Below are 14,217 nucleotides of genomic sequence, written 5' to 3'. Positions count from 1 at the left end.
ATCTAGTCATTTTTTTTGTTAGATTTGAGCCTGACAGAGGTGATTTCTAAGGAAAAGACTATTTTTGAGTATTGATTTGGCTTGTTTGAGGTAAGTGTCTTACCTAGCTTTGGTTGAGAAAATTTTTCCTACTAATTGATATTATTTTCTACACACGGGAGTAATGTATATATGAGGTGACGAGCGTATATACATGTGCCATGGGTATTTATGCCCGGGGGTAGATTCTAGCTTACTCTGTGCTTTATTTGATTGTGTGTTCTGCTTGATTCTATGTATTGTCCCATTAATTGACTACGTGAACACAATAAACCATGCTAGAGGGATGTTGAGACTATTGGTACCTTATGTTGAACAAGATGAGCCAATCTTGAGACTTATGCTATATTTTCCCCGGTGATAGATGCTTGTAGGTTATAACACCCACCCTGACTCGTTCTTGTTATGTACCTTGATTAGACGTGCACCCTGTGATACATTGTGATCCTTTGTATGACTACTTGAACTTGGTTGCTATACTTGATTTATCCATAGTCTTGCTTTATCCGCACTTTTATTGTTATCATGTCCTTGTGCGCTTTAGCGATGAGTTATGAGGATGTACCTCTTGATGATAAATTATTATCTAGCATTGTTGTGATAATTGTGTCACATGTGGGTATGTTATGCGGATTGATTGTAGATGCACATGCGGCGACATAAGTGAGGCATTTTATTGTGATGTGCATGTGGTGAGATAGGGGTGGCTAGATGCGCATGCGGCGACATAAGGGAGACAATTCATTGTGATGTGCATGCGGGGAGATAAGGGTGGCTAATTATGTGCGTGCGACATAAGGGCATTCCATTATTTATGTGCATGCGGCGACATAAGGGTGGCATTGTGAGGATCTTATGTGATAGCCCAGAGGCATTGTTTTATTGATTATGTGTGTATGGTGGTACAAGAGGGGCATTCTTGTTGTGCTTATGACTTCTTTATGTATGTCATGCATTTTTACATGATTTGATGTGTTGTTTCTAACATGCTGATGTATGCCTCTGTTATTGCTTGATGATTTTATTGCTAAGATGGATTTACTTACATGGAGTTGATATCTCATATTTTGTTGAGTTGTTGGTAGCATATTGGGTTGATGAGATGAGGAAGTTATTATCATGAATTAATATATTTGATTGTTGATAAGTTTCTTGAACGCGTTATTTAGCAATTGATATGCAATCGGATTATAATGTGGTACAAGGTCTTTGCCCTGCAAGTGTGGTTTATATTGTCGCATGAGGTCTTTGTCGTGCGAGGTGGTTGATGATGTGGGCACGAGGTGCCATATGTGCAATTCGATTTGATGGTTGTTGTTGAAACTGACCTTTACTTGTATTAAATTGTTATTACTTGTTCTGCTAAGATTATAGATATTGTTTTTCTGCTATACTTTCTGTTACCAGTCTTTAATATATTGCGCAGGTTATTTAATAAGTGAATATCTTTTGACTTAAAAACCTTGTCACTACTTCTCTGGAGCGATTCAAGATACTTACTGAGTACATGAGGTCGGTTGTATTCATACAACACTTCTCAGATCAGTAATGAAATGATAAAAGGAGATGCCAGGGATTGCGATCAGGATGCAACTCTACATCGGTTCTCCACAACAGCAGCTATAATCTCCAAAAGCTCAGCTGGGTCCAACTCCCGAATCTACACAATTAAGTGCAGAGTGTAGTATGAGTACACGTGACCCCATGTACTCAGTAAGTATCATAACTAACATCAATAAGGTAGTGATAAGAGTGACCAATGATACTCACTAACCAAACCTGTACCGCTTATGAATAAATATATACACAACAACAATATTGAAATCTAGGCATAGAGTACGGATAAGACCAACAGTGCATATAGAGAATATATGCACGTATAACAAGTCAAGATACACAGTTCAACATATAGAGAAGATATGTACTGTGTTGCAATCCACCAAGTAAAACAACATATAAAGAAGATATGAAAACACCCAAGCGCTGATCTTTTTTTCATAATCCGCCTGTACGAGAGAAACATGAGAGGGCGACCCTAGGGGGATAGATCCTTATCCACATGCTGCACAGAAAACTCATATGTCATAATCATAACAACCATACGGACAACTCACGTACTGCACGGAGAATTCACGTGCCAATAATCATAACAATCGCACGGACAACTCACGTGCTACCAAACCAGTCCATATCACAGAAAGCATATACAAGAATACATGTATATAAACACAGATATCAAATCACATTCTCCTGGATTGTGGCAAATAGTATGCTAATGTGTATGCATGTGCGAAGTGTACAACTACAGCTCAGATCAGGTAGATACGCCAAATAACAATAAGTATCATGCTCAAATAGAGAATCAAGGCCTAGACATGACTCTACCATGACTCGAGAAACTCACGTAGTCCTACAAATGATCAAAACATGACTCCTAGGAATTAAAAGAAGGCCTAATAGAAGCCTAAGTCTATTTCGGTCGAAATCATACATAAAACTCGCATATATGCTCGTCACCTTGCATATATGTCACTTTTCACACATTTCAATTAGCCAAATAAAGTCACATCCTAAGGGGTATTCTCTCACGATAAGTTAGGCAAGATAATTACCTCAAGCGGGTCAAATTAATACTCCACGAACGCCTTACATTTGGAAATTACCTCCAACTGGCTCGAATCTAGCAAAAACTAACTCAATAACGTTAAATAAAAGACATAGGAATCAATCACAAATAATAAAGCTTCAATATTTATTCAATTCCCAATAAGTCAACAAAAGTCCACCCTGACTCACATGGTCAAAACCCAGTAAAAGGGTATATCCTAACTACCCATAACCCCACGAATCCAAATATATGATTAGATTCCAAAACCAAGTCCAAATCAACCCTCAAAACCTCAATTTTAACTCTCTTAAGTTGTATGAAAATATCCAAGCAAAATCGCCCCTTTCCAAGTCAAGGGTTCAAAATATGAGAGAATAGGCTAAAATCTCGAAATACAACACTTAAATATTCTACTCAGGGGTACCCTTCGCGAATGAGGCACGTTCCTCGTGTTCGCGTACAAAAAGCTACTGCCCAACTAATAACCATTCACGAACACGGAAACAATTTCGCGAATGCGATGACCAGATTGTTTCCTCTCCGCGAACGTGAAGGAAAAATCCTCTAGCTCCCAGCTCCTCCTTCACGAACTCGACCCCCACATCACGAACGCGTAGCTCACCTGCCACTAACCTTCGTGAACGTGATCCTAAAAGCGCGAACGTGAAGAACAAAATCCTCCAGCTCTGAAATGCACTCCATGATCTCATGCTTCCTTCGTGTTCGCAATGAAAGACCTGACACCAACAAAAATTAGCAACACCAAAAGTGCTCTGGGTGGTCCGAAACTCACCCGAGCCCTCCGGGAGCCCGTCCAAATACCAGCAAGTCCATAAATACAACCCAGATCTATTCAAAGCTTTCAAACACATATAATAACATCACATCTATGAATCAAATATCAAATCACAAACTTTACCTCTCTTAAGTTCAAGAACTTCCAAGCTTCCAACCAAGCGTCCGATTCAAGTCTAAACAATCCGGATCACAACCAAACTTTGCACACAAGTTTCAAACAATAAAACGAACATATTAAAAGTTTTGAAACAATAATTCGAATCCGATATCATCAAAGTCAACTCCAGGTCAAACTTATAAACTCTCCAAACCTTCAAGTTGCCAACTTTAGGCAAAATAGAGCCAAAACATTCTAGGAACCTCCAAATTTAAATTCGAATATACGCCTAAATTCAAAATCACTACAAGAACCTATGGGAACCATCAAATCCCCAATCCGAGATGGTTTACTCAAAAGTCAAACCTTGGTCAATAATCTTGCCTAATCAAGCTCAAACCAACTGTCACGCCCCAAGCTCGGAGAGCGCGACCGCGCTCAACCGAGTGAACCCGGCCGAGCAAGACCACTTGATTCCTTCTACTCAATCTTACCCATGAACAATATAAAATCAATATTAAGAGAAATACATGAGGAGAGTGTAATGTTCCCCATTCTTTTCCCATTTCTCAAAAGAAATTTATTTACCATTTCCAAAATATTCTGAGCTTATAGATATAAGAAACATGTTTATAGAAATGACTTATCCCCTCTCTCTACCCGGCCTTGGGGGTATTTAATGGGCTCCTACGTGTGTGATCGCGTACCTGGTCATGCATCTGGTCACGCACCTGAGGCAAATACCCTCTAATATGCGCGACCGCGTATTTGGTCGCGCATATGGCATAGGTCCGGTAAAATGGACATAACTTTCTGTAGAAATGTCCAAATGACGAACGGTTTAATGCATTGGAAAATGAACTCAAACAGCTTTATATTGATAGGTAGATCACCTCCTAAGTCTTTATAGTTTGGTAGAAGCATGCGTTTGAAGTAGGATGTTGTGCGAATTGAGACATCCTTTCCACTTAATGTATCCAACTGGTTCTACACAAGTTTTTGCCATTCACAAAACTCCTTAGTATGTTCCAACACACCCTAAACATATATATTCATTTCAAAATGATATGGTTCTATCCCATGGGCCTCCTTTAATACTCAAATACGTTATTCCCAAATACCGCTTGCACACTTTAAAATCTTAAATCATTAGAAAATTTTTAACGGGGCCTTACATTCTCCCCCGCTTAGGATCATTCGTCCTCGAATGAGGAGTAGAGTTCGCCCCGAACACTTAACATAACTCGACTCTTCTTTCAAATATTTCAAGCCCCCAAATTTGACTAAATCCAAATGTTTTCAAAAATTTTGGCAGAGTCTCCCCTGTAATTGGGGCCTATCCACCTGCCAGAGAATCCCAAAACCACCCTAACAACATATCCATAACTCAACAATGAATCACAATATATATCAACAACACTGATCTCAACTTTAAGGGCATTACATTAACAGAAATGGTACCTAAACATGAGTTGCACATATTTAAATCATAACACATAACAAGTACCCTTTTGAATCACAACCATTTGGTGATACATACAAGTGAGAATACTTCCTTTACTTTGATGGAGGCAGATCTCAATTTCCGGACTTATCTAACAGGAATGACAACTAGGTACCTCTTATGAGCCAATTACTCATTAACTTCACCTTCAATAGTTTCCACCGGAATGATAGGCAAAGGATTTCCTACAATCTTCTGGAACCTAGATACATGATGCATCGGGTGCATGAAGGACAACGATGGGAAAACATCATACTCATAGTTTGACCTATTTTCTTCAATATTCCATAAGGCCTAATATGTCTACACATACTTTACCTTCCTTAACACTTCACCCAATATATTCATAGAGAAAATCTTGAGAATAACCCGTTCACTTTCTTTAACTCTAAATCCCTACGCCAAACAGCCAAACTAAACCTTTGGTGACCTCTAACAATTACTCTAAGATGTGCTAGCTTGAATATTACCATAAAACTTCCTATCCAATATATTTGATCACGGGATGATGCTTCTTCTTTGACATATTTGATCCTTCAATCCCCATAGGTTACTATAAATAGGAACAACGAGGTCCGAGATTGGGCTGGATTTTTCAAGAATCCGTCAATGTGCTGAGCAGGGCATTTTAAGAGGTTATATCCTAAGATACATGAAGGTTACTACCAATAGTACTGACATGGTTACTCATTGTGATGACATCATTGATTCGACAAATGAGGCATAGAGTTGCCTAGTAGGCATTGATAATGTAGGGACCATGTTCATGATTCTGAGATTTAAAAGAAATGAGTTATTTTAGACATGTGACTCATGGGAGGTATGGTCGGGAGGATAAAGACATTAGCGTCAGTTATTCTTGGAAGACTATGAGTCATGAAAAGGACAACAACAATTGTTTCATTCCATATGTGTCTTGTTCGGAAATAGTAGGCCTCAAAGAGAAATAACCAAGTACGTGACACCAGTCGCCTCTTGGAATGTAGGAAAAATCAGTTTAACTCGAAATGAGAATATTCTGGCACCCTGAATGTGATATAGGTTTCAAAATACATGTAGTTGCATTACGCTCCTAACATTAACTAGCACGAGGAATAGATATGCCACAAGCCCATGAGGATGAAAAAAGAAGTTGAACACTTGTGAGATTATTATCATTCTGACAGTTTAACCCTTCACAATAATTAAGCCTATATGAGAGGACTAGAGATACAACAAACTTGTCTTTCAAATCAATATGTTCATCATATGTGCCAGAATCTGAAACATCTACCTGAAGTGGGGAGGAAAAGTTGTTGTAAGGCTGCTTAACTTTCAACCACACACGAGTGAAACCATGTAGCTAGGACATCTTAATGTTTGGATGAAATCATGTATTGGTTAGAGAGAATGTAAACTTTGCTATGAGCTAGACATGTCTCTGCCATAATAACTTTCAAGCTGCAATACCAGGCCACTTCATGGGCAACTACAATATTAGTATCAAAGTGAGCTACTTACTGCGGAATGATCTAAGTGGACATGAAAGTCATACTTAGATGGGCAAACAAAAAGATCTTCCTGTGACGAATTTGTAAAAATCTCAAATTTCCCAGAAACTTTTATGCGGACAAGTGACCCCTTTCAATTGACAGGTACACATATGATAGGTGCTGAGATATGCTCTCATGCTACTAGACAGTAAAAAGGATTCATTATAATATTCATAGAGGAGTGAAGTGATTGTTCAAACTATAGGATCCACATACACCGGAGAGAAAAGAGTGGCTCAAAAAGGATCTCAACACTAGGCCGCTATACATTGGATTTGATACCACATAGGTAAGCTTTATGACAGTGCATGCATAAGAATAAGTGAGCAGATGTTATCCATTTGAATCAAAAGGCTTTTGTAAGAAATTTATCAGGTATAGTTCCTTGTTGAGAATTTAGGGAAGCAATGGGAAGTATTAACCTAGGGTTATAACTTATTCCAAGGAAATCATTATAGAACTCAATTCCTCCAGAGGTTGTAAATAAGATAATTTGTGATAGAGTGGCTTCATGAATAATGCGTCTCATTTAGAAAGTGAGTACATTCAATGTTTTGTTATTCAGCGTCTTGTTAAGACCGTGTTTATCAAGGCTCTTCAATATGGATGTACATACACAACAAGGAAAAATTATGTGTGTTCATAATGATGTACTAAGGAATGACTTACTTGATGACTTTATATTGACAGGGAAGTGCCTTAACTGATGCCCCTCGACTCCACATCCGTAACATACATTGGTACCATAGTGACATACCCCTGAATGACATCTCTTACACTTCACATAATGAGGATGAGGTCTGTTAAACTGACTCGCCCCACCGACCTGATATTTACCCTTTTTGCATATATCATAAACATTCCCCCTATCCTTCCTCCAAGACCCCGTGATGGGATTAACAATCTTTGTAACAACTCGTTGTATGGAATTTTGGAATTGCCCAAATCTACCACCCCTAACACGCTTCTGAGCATACTCACAACATGACGCAAAATGTTCCCGCCCGCATATCGGGCAGACCGGGATGGGTGTGTCTAACCTAAGGGCATTTGTTCTTCTTGTGCCCCCTTATTCCACAACCATAACATATTTCAAGAATCATCCAATATAAACCCGAGTGGCTCTTATTTCATATCAAACATTCCGGCTTATTGATGCCAATAATCCTCTTTCATAATTTAGGTGCTCTCACCACATAATCTGGTGGCGCGATAACATTAATAGGAACAAGGACACTTTCCCTAGCAACTGGTTCTTTCATTCCCTCCTTGCTACCTCGAACCCGTGGGTTACTCATATGGAAAATGAGACATGACAAGGAATTTAGCTTCCTATCTTGAGCTCTATCGCATGATCTGGAGTATCAAAGAAGTGTGAAATTCCTAAATGTCCAAGTAGCCTCCTCATTATAGATGTGATAGACAACACACTGATAAGAAGGACTCTACTAGACATGGTTCCGAGACATTCTAGGACACTTTAAAACCTTAGTCTCTGATACCAAGTTTGTCATGCCCCAAACTCGGGGAGCGCGACCGACACACAACCGGGTGAACCCAGCTGAGCAAGCCTACTTGATGCCTTCTACCCAATCTTACCCATGAAAAATATAAAATTAATATTAAGAGATATACATGAGGAGAGTGTAATGTTCCCCATTCTTTTCCCATTTCTCAAAAGAAATTCATTTACCATTTCCAAAATATTGCGAGTTTATAGATATAATGAAAAACATGTTTGCTCAATACCAATACTTACTAGTTTAATTGCAAACATCAAACACCACCCACAACCTGTCTACGGAGCCTCTAAGTACAACAGAAGAGTAGTATGGAAGTGCTGGCAACAAGGCCCCGGCTATACCTCAAAACACAATGTACAACTAAAATGACATCAGGCCCAGAATAGAGTAGGGCTCACCAAAACCTGCTGAATAGAGAGTGACTGCTAACGAGGACCAAAACTGCCTGCTGATGAACCACCTACATCCATTAAAGATGCAGCGCCCCCGACAAAAGGGACGTTAGTACATATGGAATAGTACTAGTATGTAAAGCTAACTGTCCACTTTCAAAATAGAATGCCAATATAAGAAAGGGAAAATCATAGAAATAGGAAATGACAATCAACGATATCCAAATGCCCAGTTAAAACATAACAATTTCCAAAATACAGAAATAATATATATATTTTTGGTTAGGAGATCTTTAGCACCGATATACCACTGTTCACAATACAAATGTTTATAATACCAATACCACCGTACTTTTAGCACGGAGTCCGATCATGACCCGATCGGCTAGGCCGTCTCATCCGAGACATCAACCACAATCACAATTTCAGTTATAATTTCCAGCACAATCACCACCATGTGTGCGATATTGTGTCCGATCACGACCCGATCGCCTAGGCCATCTCACCACAATGCCGTGTGGATCGACATCATCCTTTTCTATCAATCATCTCATCCCAAATTAGGGAAATAATATCATCACATCAATCTCATCTCAATTAAGGGGAATAATTTCATCATATCAATACGGGGATTTTCCCTTCAATCACTCCTACACCGGCACGTGTAATTTCGTGGTTAGGTTGTTACCTACCCTTTCTCGGTGGCTAACGATACTCCCAAAAATATTATTTATTTTTATACAAAGTAAACAACAATACAATGCATTTACCTCATCACTTTTCATATCGTATATAGCCTCGTTGGTACTTTCAACCATTTATAACATCATTATTTCATTGGCTCTCTTGGCCATACATATGATTCTTCTTTCATGGCACAATGGCCGTATTTCATATTCCACACTTTCATTTCTTTCCTTTCATGGATCATCATCATAAATATCAACATATATAATATTCCAGAAATCACACTTTTAGGTTCATTAATAATGAAGACTTTAAACACAATGGATTTCTTTCCAAGAAATAGAGTAAAATGATTGGCAATCGAAGCACAAGTTAAAATCATAAACGAGTAACACATCATTTATTCTTGAAATACTTTTCCCCAAAAAGGGAAATACACAATTTTCACTCACGAATATGTAAGAACGCAAAACACATTGAAATACTCACAAAGCATAGCATTAGTTAAAATAGCCGCATATGGGCATCACTTGAGTACATAAGCTTTTAGGCAATTCTATTTTCGAAATTATTTTGGAACAGTTGAATCAAAGCTCATTTCATAATCTTTCTCACATCATCTCATTTCATTGGCACCACTAGCCATAAGTAAAACTTTCATTCTTGGCACGGTGGCCACACTTTATATCACCAACTCACTTCTTTCACTTTCGAGCATCTTTATAAATTATGAACAACAAGACATTTCCAATCAAGACTTTAGGTATACACATGAGCAATTAAGAGCCTTAAGCATATCAAGTTTTTCTCACACAATTTGGCATAATAGCTTTCATTTGAAACACGACTCAAAGCCATAACATTTTAATACGCAACCCATACTTTGAACATATATCTTTCGACATAAGGCTCATTCGGAATAGTCAAGTTTATAAGGAATAACTCGGAATATAGGAATTAGGAACTTGTGCCAACCATACTTGAAACTTAAGGGAACATCATGGAATTCATTTCTAAAAGAGTAGTTTAGCCAACATACCTGGAATTCACCATTAATACTACGACGTTACACCACACTAAACAACTTCAATCTACAACAATGCAACACAATTGCACCAATATTAGCAAGATTTCTATACTTTAAGTCATTTAGACTTTTTATCAAACATCTAGTCTGCATATCTTTCTACAACCTCCTCCAATGGAATTTATTCACCTAACAACCACCTTCCATACCAATGATTCACCTCACAATCGTCTCTAGGCCATCCACAACTTCCATTAGCACATGCATGCCCAACATTTCACTCCCAACCCATAAATCTTATTAATTAATTCATTTTATGATTTCTACAATACCACCACAATCTAAGTTAGGCATTTGTGGCTTCCAATCACCATCCCATAAGTCTTAACACATATTTCATATATAAACAATCACCATAGATTAGTTAGAGATAGTAGACATACCTCTTATAGTGAGACTCTTGAAAATCCCAACTTATAGGGTTCTTGACCAATTTGGGAAATTGAATGGAAATCTATGGATCTTCAAGATTAATCCTAGTTAATATAGGTGTTTAGGAGTAGTAATCAACTCAAAATACTCCAAAAATATTACCTTGGTTCATGGGAGGGAAGTGTTGGACGGATTTTCCTAGATATGCAAGCCCTAGCTCAAAGAAATGACTTATCCCCTCTCTTTAACCGGCCTTGGGGGTATTTAATGGGCTCCTATGTGCGCGATCCCGCACCTGGTCGTGCATCTGGTTGCGCACCTGAGGCAGAATACCCTCTAAAATGCGCGGCCGCGCATCTGGTCACGCATATGTCATAGGTCTGATAAAATGGCAATAACTTTCTGTAAAAATATCCAAATGATGAACGGTTTGATGCTTTGGAAACTAGACTCAAATTGATTTATGGTAATAGGTAGATCACCTCCTAAGTCTTTATAGTTTGGTAGAATAATGCGTTTGAAGTAGGATGTTGTGCGAATTGAGACATCCTTTCCACTTAATGTATCTAACTTGTTCCACACAAGTTCTTTCCATTAACAATACTCCTTAGTATGTTCCAACACACCCTAAACATATATATTCATTTCAAATTGATATGGTTCTATCCCATGGGTCTCCTTTAATACTCAAATACATTATTTTCAAATACCGCTGGCGCACTTTAAAATCTTAAACTATTAGGAAAGTTTTAACGGGGCCTTACATTCTCCCCCGCTTAGGATCATTCGTCCTCGAATAAGGAGTAGAGTCCGCCCCGAACATATAACATTACTCGACTCTTCTTTCAAACATTTCAAGCCCCCAAATTTGACTAACTTCAAACTTTTTCAAACATTTCGGCAGAGTCTCCCCTGCAATTGGGGCCTATCCACTTGCCAGAGAATCCCAAAACCACCCTAACAACATATCCATAACTCAACAATACATCACAGTATATATCAACAACACTGATCTCAACGTTAAATGCATTACATTAACAGAAGTGGTATCTAGACATGAGTTGCACATATTTAAATCATAACACATAACAAGTACCCTTTTGAACCACAACCATTTGGTTATACATGCAAGTGAGAATATTTTCTTTACTTTGATGGAGGCAGATTTCAATTTCCGGACTTATCTAACAGGAATGACAACTAGGTACCTATTATTAGCCAATTACCCATTAACTTTACCTTCAATAGTTTCCACCGGAATGATAGACAAAGGATTTCCAACAACCTTCTGGAACCTAGATACATGATGCATCGGGTGCATGGAGGACAACGATGGGAAACATCATACTCATAGTTTGACCTATTTCCTTCAATATTCCATAAGGCCTAATGTGTCTACACATACTTTACCTTCCTTAACAATTCACCTAATATATTCATAGAGAAAATCTTGAGAATAACCCATTCACTTTCTTCAACTCTAAATCCCTACGTCGAATAGCCAAACTAAACCTTTGGCGACCTCCAACAATTACTCTAAGATGTGCTAGCTTGAATATTACCATAAAACTTCCTATCCAATATATTTGATCAAAGGATGATGCTTCTTCTTTGACATATTTGATCCTTCAATCCCCATAGGTTACTATAAATAGGAACAACGAGGTTCGAGATTGGGATGGATTTTTCAAGAATCCATCAATGTGCTGAGCAGGGCATTTTAAGAGGTTATATCCTAAGAGATATGAAGGTTACTGCCAATAGTGCTGACATGGTTACTCATTGTGATGACATCATTGATTCGACAAATGAGGCATAGAGTTGCCTATTAGGCATTGATAATGTAGGGACCATGTTCATGATTTTGAGATTTAAAAGTAATGAGTCATTTTAGACATGTGACACATGGGAGGCATGGTCGGGAGGATAAAGACATTAGTGTCAGTTATTCTTGGAAGACTATGAGTCATGAAAAGGACATCAACAATTGTTTCATTCCATATGTGCCTTGTTCGGCAATAGTAGGCCTCAAAGAGAAATAACCAAGTACGTGACACCAGTTGCCTCTTGGAATGTAGGGAAAATCAGTTTAACTCGAAATGAGAATATTCTGGCACCCTGAATGTGATATGGGTTTCAAAATACATGTAGTTGCATTACGCTCCTAACATTAACTAACACAAGGAATATATATGCCACAAGCCCATGAGGATAAAAAAAGAAATTGAACACTTGTGAGATTATTATCATTCTGACAGTTTAACCCTTCACAATAGTTGATCCTATATGAGAGGATTAGAGATACAACAAACTTGTCTTTCAAATCAAAATTCTCATCATATGTGCTAGAATCTGAAACATCCATTTGAAGTATGTGCCAGAATATGCCACAAGCATGCGTTTGAAGTAGGAAGTTGTGCGAATTGAGACATCCTTTTCACTTAATGTATCCAACTTGTTCCACACAAGTTCTTGCCATTCACAAAACTCCTTAGTATGTTCCAACACTCCCTAAACATATATATTTATTTCAAAATGATGTGGTTCTATCCCATGGGTCACCTTTAATACTCAAATACATTATTCCCAAATACCGTTGGCGCACTTTAAAATCTTAAATCATTAGAAAATTTTAGCGGGGCCTTAACCAACCAGAGATTAATACTGTCTCCCATATAACTCTTCATACCTTGTCATTTGAGTACTAGACTAGTAACTGTTGTTGAAGGAAAACTCCGCTAAGGTAGAAATTGATCCCACTCGCCTCCGAAATCAATGACACATGATCTCAATCTATCCTCCAAGATTTGGATGACCCGCTTAGACTGCCCATCATCTGAGGGTGAAATATGGTACTCAACTCTACTTGCGTGTAACTCACGCTGAACAGCTCTCCAAAAATGTAAAGTGAACTGAGTGTCGCGATCTGAGATGATAGAAACAGGTACACCATGCAAGCGAACAATCTCTCTGAAGTAGATCTCAGCCAACTTCTCTGAAGTGTAGGAAGTCATAACCAGAATGAAATGCGCCAACTTTGTCATTCGATCAACAATGACCCAAATGTCATCAAACTTCCTCAAAGTCTGGCAACCCTACCACAAGTCCATCATAATGCGCTCCCAGTTTCACTCTGCTATATCAATCTTCTGAAGTAAACCATCCGGTTTCTGATACCCATACTTGACCTGTGACAGTTCAAATACTGTGAAACATGCCCAACAATGTCCTTCTTTATCCTCCTCCACCAATAATGCTGTTTCAGATCATGATACATCTTCGTAGCACTTGGATGAATAGATTACCACGAACTATGAACCTTCTCAAGAATCAACTCTATCAAGCCATCAACATTAGGAACACAAATCCGACCCTGAAGTTGCAACACTCATCATCACAAATAGTCACCTCCTTAGCACCACCTTGTAACACCATGTCCTTAAGGTCAAGAAAATTAGGATCATCATACTAACGAGCCCTGATGCGCTCAAGCAAGGACGACTGTGAAACAACACAAGTAAGAACTATGTTGGGCTCAGAAGTATCCACTCTCACGAACCTGTTGTCCAAAGCCTGAA

Source organism: Nicotiana tomentosiformis, chromosome 3 (assembly GCF_000390325.3).
Source record: "Nicotiana tomentosiformis chromosome 3, ASM39032v3, whole genome shotgun sequence".
NCBI classification, from domain to species: Eukaryota; Viridiplantae; Streptophyta; class Magnoliopsida; order Solanales; family Solanaceae; genus Nicotiana; species Nicotiana tomentosiformis.
This window is presented reverse-complemented; position numbering follows the sequence as displayed.